Consider the following 14,694-nt stretch of genomic DNA (forward strand, 5'->3'; position numbering starts at 1 on the left):
CCTGCTGCCAGTTCCACCCCCTTCTTTCTCAATGGCATTCCTTTCCCCCTTGTAGCCCCTCCCCCCAGTCCAGTAACCTCTTTCTGGCTGTGGTTCACGATTGCTACAGCAATATCAGGTGCTAGTTCAAAATGCTACCTGAACTTCAGGATGTTAGATGTCACTCACTATGGCGTGGTGGTAGTGGTTAACACCTTTTTTTCAAAAACATATTTTTCTGCAAACCTGGAGATCCCCTGACTGTATAGAAACTTATACCCTAATTGACCTCATTGATCCACACCGGGGCCATCCTTTGGCTATTAGATAAAAGAATAAAATCTGGAAACCAAGCTAGCTAAGAACCCAGAAGGATACTGGGTGGCATGCCTACAATTTTTTAAAAAATCCTCCAAAGCATACTGTGCAACATTTCATAGCCAAAACCAGGATACCCCTATATGTGGGGAGGGGAGGCATGTACTGAGTCTGCAAATGACAGTGGGGTCAGCTCAATCCAGTCTCAAAGATATCACAAGCTGTAAGGAGGAACTGAAAATGCATGCAAACAGATGCCTCCAGAAGACAAAAGCAGGGAGGTAAGTCTAATACATAAGAATATCCACATTACTGCATTGATCTCATTTTACAGCTGAGGAACACTGACAGCAATTATTACAATTAATAATGGCTCCCTGGGAATGCACAGCTTGCTTTTGCCTGGCCATATAGAACTGAACAAACCTCCAAACTTGCATCAAGTGTACAGAGTGGTGGCATGCTTCCCCTACAGATTAAAGTCCCAGCATCTCTCTGCATGGAAATGAAACACAGGCCTCAGCAGTAGACCAGAATTAGAGAACACATTCTACCCTTTTCACAAGAGTTTACTCCTTATTTTCTTTCCTCTCCAGCAACACCTCACAAACCCAGGATGATTTCCCCTTTCTTGTTATAGGCAATCTCATTCTCTCAGTCTTTTACTCTTCTGTCAGGCTCTCACCTGGACTTATCCCTGGATCCTGCTTTCACTACCTATTCATTATGATTCTTGCTCTTGGTTTCAGCAATCACAGACAACCTGACCACATGACAACCCTTCACAAAAATGACTGAAACATTAGAGATGATTGCAGTCCTGAATTCCACCACTGATTTCTCTAGTTAAAGAAAATTCTAGAGAAGGTTCTCTAAGTGCAAATTAAACTTTTCAGATGGTAGTAATGGATTATAAAAGTAGTCACTGAGCATTTTTAAGACAGATTGCTCAAGTGTGCTTTGCAGATAGTCAATAGAAAGACAGAGTAGGAGTGGACTGTTACATCAATTGGAAAGGGTTTGAACCCTGAATGGGGCTGCGTAGGTTTGCCCCAGTCCTCACAGGATTCCTTCCTTGCTGGGGATTCAGAAGTTTTCAGGCTGTTCCAAGTCCTCACTTGGCAAACCACCTAGCTTACTTCTCCCTCTTCTCCCGATTAACCCTGTCTTCGGTTGCCACCCCCCCCCCCCACACACACACTCAATGGGGTATAACTTTCCAGAAGAGTGTGGATCCAACCCTATATCATGCCTCTGAAGCCTCATGCTGGCTCTGCCTCTTTACTGCGTTCACCATCTCTCTGGGCTGAGCTCCAAAAGGAACAAGGAGAGATACCTTCCATACCCTCAGGGATGAAGGAGTCAGCTTGTCTCCTCCCCTAACTTCTTCTTTGGTCACATGATTGAGAGTAGAATGTGGAATTGGCAGGGTACAGAAATCAGACTTCTAGCATTTAGGTCATAGAAGTCTAATAAAGGAACCACGCACATACTCCAGGTTACTTTCAAGCAACTGAACTGCGCAAAAGATGGAAAAGTATCCATCTTACCCTGACTAGTCCTCCCTCAAAGCCCCTGGAAAGAACTCTGCCCCGTCCCCTCTGCCTTTCACTGACAGACATCAAGGGTTGAAAGCAGACAATTCTGCTGTGGTTGCCTACCAGTCACCAACAATGGCCATTTAGAGGGCATTTATTTCTTAAAGCTACAAATGCTGCTTCTCTTCTTATGGGAGGGTTTAAACCCACAATATGCATGTGTGTGTGTGTGGCTCCAATTTCTGTCTTTAAGGATATAGAGATTTGGCCGCCTTGAGATTTAGATATATTGATGGTGATGCCTGTTCTTCCCCATTTTATCCCCACCCTTTGTTGTTTTCTTAGTCTGAAATATTAGTTGTAGCCTCTCCAGGGAGCTACCTTCTTGCATTCTGTAAGAACACTGTGCCCATTGATGGGATAAATATTGAGGTGGAATATTGATTTCTTTAAACAAACACACATGTGGGATTAGCAAATATTAGTAAAGACTATGGATTAATCATATAGCAATAATATTAAGCTAGCAAGAAGCATAAGATGGATTCTTTATGTTTTAAAGTAACTGGTCTCTGCCTTTAGCCAACCCCCCCCCCTTCTTCTCCCTAGCTGTACATGGAAAGAAAGAGTTTATCCTTGAAGATAGATAACTGGACATTCCTGTGAGTATATGAAAAGGGCAAAGCTAGAAACAAAGGGAGAATTATAAGTTCCACCCCCTTCCCCCTTTTGGAGAAGAGAGTTTGTGTAGAAAAGTAACCAGTTGTGGGATGAAGGAAGATGCTGTTACGGAAACCAAGAAAGGATGGCAAATGATGTTGTCGCGAGACTGAAAGGTGTACAATAGTCCAATCTAAAGGTATAAAAGTGATCAGGTGCCTTATTTTGAATGTGACTTTCGTTTCTCCAAAATGATGTCACAAGCCCTTAAAAGTAACATGTGCTCCTTTGTTCTGGGGTACATTCTGAGCTCATCTGGTAGCCTGTACCTTATATTTGCAAATATACTTTTTTTACAACAGCCCTTATCTGTCTCATCTCTTTGCTCAGCAGATTGGAGGGGCAAGGGGAAAACACTCTTGTGTAACAGATTTTCTGGCGACCCAGATGGGACATCTCCAGTGCATCCTAGCTTCAGTTGCGGAGTAAGAACTCAGCTGACACCCTGAGAAATGCGCGCATCTTCCCTTTTTGGGATCTCTCTCTCTGGCCTTTCAGGGGAGCTCGTACAAGCAGCGGACTGGGGCACTGTGAGAGGTCCTCTAGAGGCAGATAACGGCTAAGCACCACTCTCTGAGCGAAGGAAAACGGTGAGTCCCCCGGGGGCAAGGGCAAGGGAGGAAGGCAAGGGAGGAAAACAAAACAAAGGAAAAGGAAAAGGGGAGTGAACAAAGCGCTTGGGGAAAAGGTGCTGCCTCTGTAAATCCGAGTGTTAGCCTCCAGAAGGAGTTGCGGTGAGAGGTTTGAGCAATGGGAACTAATGAAAGTAAAATTCCTAGGGGAAAGCCCCTAGACTGTGTGGCTACAAACTGGGAAATGATTGTCAGAGGACCAAAGGGGTTAACAGAAGAGCCTCTGGAGCAGTTGATTTATTTGTCCACATGACAATGGCCAGTTTATGATTTGTACAATGGAAAAAAAGTGGCCAGCATATGGGACGTTTGATTTAGCAACTGTGCGTGATTTGTTTGCTTACTGTCAAGATGCTGAGAAATGGGATGAGGTTCCGTTTATTTTGTCTTGGTTACATGCTATGGAAAATCCTGATAAACTACTGGTGGGGTGTGAGAGGAAACTGGGGAAAGTTTTGAAGAAAGCAAATGTGCAAATGGTAACAAAAAAACTTAACCCAGTCTGAAGCGAGGGAAAGAGCCCAATAAGTTTAAACAGGGAAATAGGGGAGTGCATGAGCTACCCCCACCTCCTGATGATTGGATGGATCTGACAGAAGGGGGTGCCTCTAGTTGCTCCTGGCATGCTTCCTCCACCCACACCTCCACCTCAATTATATCCCCCTATCGAGTTGCCATGGAGAGAAGCAACAGATCAGCTGCAACAGCCTGCTTCACAAGTACAGAGGAGATCGCAGCATGTAATCCAGTCCACAGATTTGCAATCTCCGTTGAGTAAGCCCTCCGCTCCACCTTTTGAAAGGGAAGGGGGAGCAGGACAGAGACAGTTTACCATTTCCACGGCTCCTGTGAAAACAACTCCCTCTCATAATGTGCAAATGCCAGTAAGCTCTCCCCCTCCATATCCTGCCTCCACAGCGAATAAGCATCCTAAAGGGTGCGAGTGCTTGCCTTGCAGAAATCCTGGGTGGAATTTTCCTGATGCAGATACCCCCCAGTCTCCACCTAGCGGAGCATATCCAGCTTGCTGCCAGTGTATGCATTGTATTGGGAATTTCTCACCTTCCCCTCCCACTTCAGCTGACAATTCTGGGATGTTTAGTTCTGAAGCTTCCTCCCCAGAGCGAGAATTGTCACCTCTTCTTATGGCTCCTTTAAGAGAGCAAGCTGTTCCAGGACAGCAGGAGTCTGCTTTTATTTATGTCCCGATGAGCATGCATGAACTTCGAGCTTGGCAAGAAAAATTACCTCCATACAGGGAGGACCCTGACAAAGTGGGAAAAAGCATTTCAGCAATTGTGTGAGATGCATCAGCTGACTTTTGGTGATATTCAACTAGTGATCTCCCAGATTCTGACCCCTGAGGAGAGAACGTTGGTAACAAGGAAAGCCCAAGAGCTATTTAAGGCAGAAGAGGCAGTGAGAACAGCAGCGCAGGGAAGGGCAGCAAGGAATATAAATGACATAGTGCCCACGGACGATCCAAATTGGGGGCATCAGACCCCAGCTGCTAGAACTAGGCATGCCACATACCGGGCTTACATCGTAAAGGGGATGAAGGAAGCAGTGCCCCGCCCAACCTGTTTGAATAAGATCTGGGTAAAGCAAGGAAAGGATGAAGATCCTACTACTTCTTTTTGGGCAAAGTCATGGATGCTTTTTGGAAATGGGGGGATATGAACCCTGAGGACCCAGACAATCAAAAGATGTTAAATGCTGTGTTCGTAGGGGGCACTGTAGATGATATTAGGAAAAAGCTACAGAAAGATCCAGACTGGGGAACCACCAATATTTCTACATTGCTGATAGAGCATATCGGGTGTATTTAACAAGAGAGAAAGAGAGAGTGAGAAACAGAAGACTATGATGCTAGTACAAGCTTTAACAAACACACAAGGAGTGGGAGGAGGTCGAAGGGGAAATGGAGAGAGAGGAGGCAGCACCCAACGTGGTTGGGGAAGAGGAAGAAGAGGAAGAGGAAGAGGAAGAGGAGAGCAATTTGTGCTAAAAAGGGACCAATGTGCAAGATGCAAAAAAAAATTTGGACATTGGATGAGGGAGTGTTCATTGAATCAGGAAGGCACTCAGAGAGCTAGCATTGCTGACCCCGCCTACCAGATGTTTGAGGAAGAGAAATAGGGGAGTCAGGGGTTGCAGCTCACACAGACTCCACTCGATGAACCTCTGGTAAAAATAAGAGTGGGGCAACAGGTCTACTCAGCTCTTGTCGATACTGGAGCTTCCTATTCAGCCCTTCCAGACATTCCAACGGATGTTTTCCCAACTGATCATCAAGCATCTATAGTGGGGATAGGAGGAAAGGCTGCTGTCCAACCCTTCCTTACCCTATGTCCAGTTGTATTAGAAACAGATGATGGGGCCACTTGGCTGGAACACTCGTTCTTGTTAACACCTTCCTGCCCAGTAGCCCTCCTGGAAAGAGACCTCCTTTGTAAGCTAAATGCTATTATTGAATTTTCAGACAAAGGTGCCAAGCTCCAGCTGCCTGTTCACAAAGGCCCAGAATATATGGCACTACTGTCAGAAACTGCTATGCCACAATCTAATGCATCAATTGAGGATTCCATTATAGGAGAAGTCAATCCCCAAGTATGGGGAGCCCCAGGGAATCCAGCAAAGGCTAAAGGGATACCCTTGATAGAAATCAAACTTAAGTCTGGACAGGGACCAGTCCAAGTAAAACAGTATCCACTCTCGCAAGAAGGGTGTAAGGGGTTGAAGCCCATTATTCAGGACTTGATTAACGAAGGGAAACTGGAACCTTGTGCATCACCCTTCAACACCCCTATTCTGGCAATCCCCAAGGGGCCAGAGAAGAAAAAGTGGAGACTGATCCAAGACCTAAGGGCTGTAAATTCTATAGTAGAGAGCAGGTTTCCTATAGTGCCAAATCCTCATACCTTGTTGGCCAGGATTACCCCAAGCCATTCTTGGTATTCAGTGGTGGATTTGAAAGATGCATACTTTTCTCTGGAACTCCATGAGAATTCAAGGGACTTATTTGCTTTTGAGTGGGAAGATCTAGATACCCATGTGAAACAGCAATTGAGATGGACTGTTTTGCCTCAGGGCTTTGTAGATTCTCCTATTATATTTGGCACCACCCTGGAGAAGGCCCTGCTTGATTGGCCAGTTCCTGAAGGAGTCCAGCTTCTTCAATTTTTTTGATGACATTCTTTTGAGTGGGAACAGCAAACAGGCATTACAGGCTGCTACTGTAAGCTTGTTGAACTTTTTAGGAGAAAAGGGATACCGAGTATCTAAAGAAAAGGCTCAACTCTGCAAAGAAGAAGTTTCTTATTTAGGCCATCGATTGCATCAAGGGACTAAGAGACTTGCCCCAGAGAGATGTGAGGCTATCTGTCGCCTTCCCCTACCGAAGACAAAGAAACAACTGTGAGCAGCCTTGGGAATGACAGGTTATTGTAGGTCCTGGATTCTGGATTACGGCATTCTGACCCAATCCTTAATGAAGAAGACAGCAGCCAGTGAGCCAGAACAATTAGTACGGAATTCTGAAGAAGAAGCTGCCTGGAAAAATGCTGAAGCAAGCCTTGATGAGCGCTCCAGCCCTTGGACTACCAGACCTGTCCAAACCATTTGAATTGTTTGTCTATGAGAAGCAAGGCTGTATGACTGGAGTATTAACACAGAAGTGGGGACCAACCATGCGACCAGTGGCCTACCTTTCAAGACAGCTTGACCCAGTAGCCAAAGGATGGCCTGCATGCCTTACAGCGGTTGCTGCAGTCTCAATGGCACTTGAAGATTGCCTCAAGATGACCCTGGGAGGAACAGTGAGGGTCCATGCTCCGCATGCAGTGCCTGAAGTCCTCCAGCAGAGGGGAGCCAAGTGGCTAACAAATTCCCGCCTCATCAAATATGAAGCCCAAATGATTGGAAATGATGGAATTACTATTCAAGCCTGCAACTGACTGAATCCAGCCACCTTGCTTCCATATACAGATGAAAAGCTTATTCATGATTGCCTTGAAATTATTGATGAAGCAACAATGGCCAGGATTGATCTAAAGGACTAGCCTTTAGAAAATGCTGAGAATGAGTTCTTTGTGGATGGCAGCAGCTTTATGGAAGAAGGAAAGCGATATACAGGATATTCAGTAGTAACTGAGCATGAAACAGTGGAAGCGGGACCCTTGCCTGCTTCCTGGTCTGCACAAGCTGCTGAACTTCATGCCCTTGCAAGAGCACTGCTGTTGAGTAAAGCTACCTCTGTTAATGTGTACACAGATTCTAAATACGCTTTTGGGGTAGTTCATGCCTTTGGAGCATTGTGGAAAGAGAGAGGCTTTCTAACAGCCAATGGAACTCCTGTGCAAAATCAGGAACAATGTGAAGCCCTTCTTTCAGCGATCCAAGAGCCCAAGCAAGTCGCGGTGATCCATATCAGAGGACATCAAAAGGGAGGATCTAAGGAGGCTCGAGGAAATCGCCAAGCAGATGAGGCAGCCAAGAAAGGAGCAAAGGGAGCAGTGTCCACATTGTGTCCTCTAGGGCCAGCATTTCAGCTTCCTCCTCAACCTAAGTATTCAGCGGAAGAAAGACATCTGGCAGAGAAAGAAGGAGGAATTGAACGGTCTGATGTGGACCTGATGGAAGGCCATGGGTCCCACGGAACCTACTTCGCAAGGTTGTAGTGGATTTCCATCAGACAACTCATTATGGAGGAACCATGGCAGCAAAGACTCTAGCACGCTCCTTAATTGCTCCAGGGTTGACCATAGAAACTGAGAGAGCTGCTCAACATGGTGTTACCTGTCAACAAACCAATGCAAAAGGTCGAGACCGTAAGGTGCTCCCTCCTGGAGCAAGACCATGGGCTTTTAGACCATTTGAGAGTATACAAATAGACTTTACTGAGCTACCAAGAGCACAGGGATACAAGTACCACCTAGTTCTAATTGATAAGCTCACAGGATGGCCAGAAGCCTACCCATGCCGAGCATCAACAGCCAAGGTAGTGGCTAAGAAGATAATTCAGGAGATCGTGCCAAGATTTGGAATTCCAGGAAGTTTGGACAGTGATAAGAGGAGGACATTTTTCTGGAAAAGGTAGTCCAGCTTGTGTGTGATGCTCTCCAGATCCCTTGGAAGCTGCACACTTCATGACATCCTCAGAGCACTGGCCAGGTTGAACGTCTAAATAGAACTTTGAAAGACACTCTAACAAAAATTTGTTCTGAAACTGCACTAAGATGGCCTGATGCACTCCCTTTAGCTTTAACCCGAATTCGAGCGGGAGGTCGGGGAAAATTGGGAATATCCCCCTTTGAGATGTTATATGGGCAACCTTTCCCGTTAGCTGCAGAAAGGGATAACAGAGGACAGTGTAGTGGGGAAATAGGCGATAAGTTGTTAAGAGAATATGTATCTGCCTTGCAGTCTCTTTTGCATTCCCTCTACAGGTCTGCTGCGGCTGTCCAGCCACTCCCGTTGGAGTTTCCAGTCCACTCATTCCAACCTGGTGAATGGGTCCTGATCAAGTCATGGAAAGATGAACCATTGACGCCTAAGTGGAAGGGACCCTATCAAGTGTTGCTGATTGCTGACGCAGCCGTCAAGACCACTGGAAGCTACAAGTGGATCCATCACACCCGCGTTAAGAAGACAACGCCCCCAGTGGAGAACGAGGAAGCAGATGACGGCGGGTCAGCCAATGGCCTAGCAGCACAGATGGGAGCAGAGAACAAGGAAGTAGATGACAGCGGGTCAGCCAACGACCTAGCAGCACAGAAAGGAGAAGAAGACAAAGAACAGACCAGAGACACAGCAAGACAGCCATCTAAAGAGTGGGAAGTCATAGCAGGAGAAGGACTGAAACTCCTGTTTAGAAAAAAAACTGAGCCTGAGAACCTGAGCCCGAATGGACAGACGGCTTCGCTATAAAGTCAGCAGAGAACATTGGTGGCTGCTGACTAAGCAGAACGCACTTAGTCGTAAAGAGATAGCAGATTTGATTAACCATCTTTTCTTTCAACAGGCCAACACCATTAGTTTCAACAGGGGGGAGTTATCAACTAGTTCAAAGGTAGTAATTTTGTAAGCAATAATTGACAGGCCCATTACTTCCTCTATGGCGCCTTACAAAGATATTACCTCCCCCATCTTAAAGGTTGTGTTTTTGATTAAGTTGGTATGTTATCCTATAAGCTGCTCTGCAGGAGCAAGATCTGTGACTCACCTTCCTCACCCTAATGCATGGGTAGCACATGCTTTACACGTTTCAAGTACATGGGAATGAAGCTACCCTTTACTATGAATCTCCAGTATCAGTAGCATCATTCTCTTTTCTACCCTCCTTGATTAATGTTCCTGAATTAATCGTTGGGGTTCTGCAAGATATCAACAAACAAACAACACTCTTTACTAACCCGAGTCAAGCAAATGGTACCATTAAGACCCGTTGGTTTAACTATACCTGCTTTACTTCAGGTTTATGTTTTTGTTGTTCACACAGTGGGAGTTGGAATACTCACTTTCCAGGGTATAATAAGAATGCCAATCGGTTCTCCAAGTTAAGGAATTATACTGGATGCAATGATAAATTCTGGCTATGGTCAGCAGGTTCAGTCAGAAATTATACAGAGAACAACTGGTTCTCTGATGCTCAGAATAGCACTCTTTCAGATTTGTATCCTTCCTTCCCATTGTTAAATAGTACCTGGAAAGGTACTGGTTCCATATGTTCAGGTTGGACTCTTAAAGATCCCAATTTATGGTTCTTCTTTGATAAATGGGCGACTAATTATCACCCAGGGAAGTTTCAATGTGTAGGGGTGGGATATCTTAACCTTCCTGTCCAAGTGATCCAAGCTAGCAAAATCTCCTCAACTACCTCTCATCGTAGAGTCAAGAGAGAACCACAGAAAGGAGATTTGGGGCAGCTAGTTGGTTTTATGGGACCCACCTGTTCTGATGATGTAATAATTGGAAAGTTGTCGTCTTATTCTGATGCAGCTAGAGATGGAGGCGGTTCCATAACTGGCCTCTTGACTCTAGGTGCATATCCTGGAGTAATTGCACAAGAAAACCGTAAGAGTATTTTGGGGTTAACATGTAGGTTAAAGAAAAGTGTCAATGCAACTGCACAGATTTCTAGAGTTGCAAGCTGAAATAGAGGACCTACACCAGATAACCCTGCAACACAGGCTAGCTTTAGATTACCTACTGGCTAAGAATGGAGGATTTTGCCAGACAATCAAGGGAGGATGCAAGGTAACATATCATGATCTTAATAAAACCATAGAAGATCATCTACATCAGCTACAAGACATGATATCACATAACTATGAAGGGAATTCAGACTCTTGGAGCTGGTTGACCTCATGGCTCCCATCCATAGGAACCTGGGTCTACCAAGTGTTGCTTGCTGTAGCATTAATTCTAGGTATATGCTGTAGTTGTTGTTTCTGTATTTACTGTATTCCCAAAGTATGCCGACTCAGTACCGCTTGTATGCCTTCTAGAGCAACCACAGCTACTTCAACAATAGAGCTTGCTCGCTACTATACTGATGCTGAAAAGAAATAGTTACTTCATGCCTGTATTCTTTATATATCCATGATTCTTTTATATACACGTGTTAAATGCCTTAGTAATGTTAAATGTTTCCCTTGTTGTAATATTCAAGAGAAACACGGGGGATTTGTGGGATTAGCAAATATTAGTAGAGACTATGGATTAATCATATAGCAATAATATTAAGCTAGCAAGAAGCATAAGATGGATTCTTTATGTTTTAAAGTAACTGGTCTCTGCCTTTAGCCAACCCCCCCCCCCCTTCTTCTCCCTAGCTGTACATGGAAAGAATGTTTATCCTTGAAGATAGATAACTGGACATTCCTGTGAGTATATGAAAAGGGCAAAGCTAGAAACAAAGGGAGAATTATAAGTTCCATCCCCTTCCCCCTTTTGGAGAAGAGAGTTTGTGTAGAAAAGTAACCAGTTGTGGGATGAAGGAAGATGCTGTTATGGAAACCAAGAAAGGATGGCAAATGATGTTGTCGCGAGACTGAAAGGTGTACAATAGTCCAATCTAAAGGTATAAAAGTGATCAGGTGCCTTATTTTGAATGTGACTTTCGTTTCTCCAAAATGATGTCACAAGCCCTTAAAAGTAACATGTGCTCCTTTGTTCTGGGGTACATTCTGAGCTCATCTGGTAGCCTGTACCTTATATTTGCAAATATACTTTTTTTACAACAGCCCTTATCTGTCTCATCTCTTTGCTCAGCGGATTGGAGGGGCAAGGGGAAAACACTCTTGTGTAACACACACTATGGCCTCTTGTTCACAAGTCATCCTCAATTTTCTACCCTCAGTGCCCATGCATGACACTGAAGATTACAAATAGATAGCTTTTCACATTCTAAGTAGAATCAATAAGTAAACCACTATTTTATAAGCAACAGCTATCTATTGATTTGTCGGCATAGTTCTTGTTTAAAAATCACTGCAGTCCTCACCTTTTCCCCATATTTATAGCAGATTACAGGAGGTTTCAGACAATTCAATCACAGTCCGCTCACACAGTAAGATAATTATGTAGGTGTTTTCTTCCCTTTGAAGGCTATTGCTCTTAGGAAACAAAGTATCTATTTTGTGATGAGTCACCATATAATAAATGGCCACTTCAAAATGACCAGGCTTATGGGAGATATTTGGAACCACTATGGGACATCTGACTGCATGCTATGTTTGGATATACCGTTATTGCTACACATTACATAGTGCCGATTAAAATGTATAGTAAGTATAAGGTTTAAGGTCAATGCCCATGTGGAGATGGGAGTGTTCAGAACAGCTGCATTACTCAGAGGGGCTGTTTGCTCTCAAACTGTACATTATTAATGCAACCAATATTACTAAAGGGCACTACCCCATCTTAATGACTTAATTTCTCTGCTTATCGCCTTTTCCTTGTTTCTTTGTACTCATCTAACAAAATTTTAATTTAAGAAATAGTTTTGATTTCCAGAACACACTCTGTTGTTCTAGAATTTACCTCTTTTTGATTTTTCAAAATTAGATATTTCATAATATAACATCATAAAATCTTAAGCCCCTGCCACAAAATCTTCCAAGCCTACAATGCAAGACCCCCAGTTTTTGGAACCATTCAAGCATGCTGCAGCAACTACTTTCTCTATTTCTTGTGCACTGTATCTTTTCAAGGCAGGAGAGGATTTTTAAAAAATCTTGGAAAACATGTCACGAAAGTAGGAGGCAGCACCCAAATGCATTTCTAAATGGGGGGGAAACTTGACCCACAATAAGCTACAGTTAGACAAGTCTTGGGAATTGCAACATGCATTTTAAAACTTTGTAGCTGAGTAACTCTGTAACCCAGTGGCTCTCTTATTAGAAATCACAGGCTTGTATAAACAAGGCAAAGTCCAAAAGGAAAGAGGTTAATATGAGCTGAGCAAAGGCCATGCAGCAGGAGCAAGGAAAGCTAAATGGAAAACAAGCCACTCTCCTCTTAGAGACCTTTGCAAAGACTGCATCCCACCATGGGTTACACTCTGACAGTGTTTGTGAGCACTCTGCCTGGATGGTTTCTTTTAATGGGAATTTTCCTGCCAGTGACTTTGCTTCTGCTGCTGTTGCTGGCCTACCTCAGGATCAAGCTAATAGAGGGTGAGTCAGACTACACAGGAAACATGGAGGGGTGGAAAGGGAGCCCTAGCCAAGGATAGCATAGACTTGCTTTGAACTTACTGAACAATTAAACCTATACAGTAATTTGGGTACCAAAGAAAGAACACCCATCAGTTCAAGCTTACTCCAGTTCCTTTGAAAGATCACTTAAATCTCACACTGCCTTGGTACTAATTGAGATAATTCTAGACACACATCCCTTGGCAGAGCCCAGCAAATACATTTAACCTTCCTGCTAGTATGCTTAATAGTATATACTCCATATTTCAAACACAATCATAATATACAGATTGCTGGTGGGTGAAATATTGTATTGTTAAAGGACCTGTTTCATTACTTTTCTTAACTCAATTTTAAAAGCCATCAGTGACTTTAAAGCCAATATAGATTTGTATAGATTACTGTTTGTTTGCAGCAGAACACAAAGTATTGGATTTTATAGACATCCTATTGGTGCAAGATAGAAAAGTGGTGATCTTGCTCAATTCCCCTCCCCCCACCCGTTGCAGCCCCCTGACCAATTTGACTTTCTGTCTACAAATGTCTCCTGACACCTTTTTAGAGGTCACACTGGACATCTGGAAGAAGGAGAAGGCAGAGAAAGACCTACTTCCCCCAGTGGAAAAGCTGTAGGACCCTAACCATAAGTAGAGAAAATGCTTTATATACCCAGATTAATGAATGCTGTCCAGTGTGTGCGGAAGCGAACACAAGTGAAACACCAGGTCTGTAGTTTGGAAGGGAAGTTGGTGTGATTGCCTGTTGTCTCTTTTACACTAGTGGAAAATTAGTCAAATCCAACACAGTTTCTTTTCCAAGTTTGCACTCAATCAGTAAGGCAACTTAAGTGTTTATGTGCTTATGGACAGCTGTAAGTTTTAGTACCACATGGCTGAAACTTCATTCTGCACGGGCTATGTGCAAAAGCTTTTTCCATTTTCTCAGTATCTAGTGCAATATGTTTTGAGAATTTAAAATGAAAGTTTCTGGTTGCTTTAAATCAGTGGTCTAATGCATTGATGTACAATTGCTTAAAATGTATCCCTTATGAATTAAGACCAGATCTCTTTCAGATATGATAGAAAATGATTCTTTAGGCATCTCATCATGAAATCTTTTTTGCTCCATATAGATTACCAGAAACTAAATTTGCATAAACCTCACCAAGCACTGATCTACAATTACAACTTTTAAGTCGTCATTACCATGAGAAAAAATTTTAACAGTCCAGGCCAAGCATGCTACAACTCCAATAAAATGTGCTCCAAGTTTGCTGTATAAAATGCACAGCTATCCTTAATCACTGCACTCCTTGACTAGAGTCATACTCCAAAAAAAGATGTGTATTCTTGGGTTTGTGCCAGAATTGAATCAGCAGGATTTTCTAAAGGTCCTTCAGTCTTCCTCCCACCATTAGTTTATTTCCCCAATTCCAAGTTTTCTGGCATGACAATGGCTCAGATCCAGAAACATAAGCAGACTTAATTCAGCTCCACTTCTGCAACATCGCTTTCCTCCCTCTGTATTATAGAGCCCAGGAAGTGGTTGCACATGAGCTTGTGCAAATGGAAATGCAAATAGGGATACAATAAATAGGATTCAGTGCAAGCAGATTCTATTTTTTCCCTTGCATTTCTGCTTGTGCAAAAGCTCTAGTACAGGCAAAAATTTTGCACTGGATCCAACCCAACATATTTCCCCTAAAATTTGCAGATCAACAAAGGAAGCAGTTTCTGAATTTTACTATTAATCAGTACATTGATTATAACTATTAATATGTAGCTGCTGGTGGTGAAATTGGGATCA

At 43.5% G+C, this 14,694-nt stretch overlaps 1 pseudogene; it reads left to right on the forward strand.

The window, feature by feature from the left end:
• The first annotated feature begins 5,108 nt into the window (after nucleotides 1-5,108).
• On the forward strand, nucleotides 5,109-7,866 carry LOC129324524 (uncharacterized; annotated as a pseudogene).
• The last annotated feature ends 6,828 nt before the right edge of the window (nucleotides 7,867-14,694 follow it).

This window comes from Eublepharis macularius, chromosome 1 (assembly GCF_028583425.1).
Source record: "Eublepharis macularius isolate TG4126 chromosome 1, MPM_Emac_v1.0, whole genome shotgun sequence".
NCBI lineage: Eukaryota > Metazoa > Chordata > Lepidosauria > Squamata > Eublepharidae > Eublepharis > Eublepharis macularius.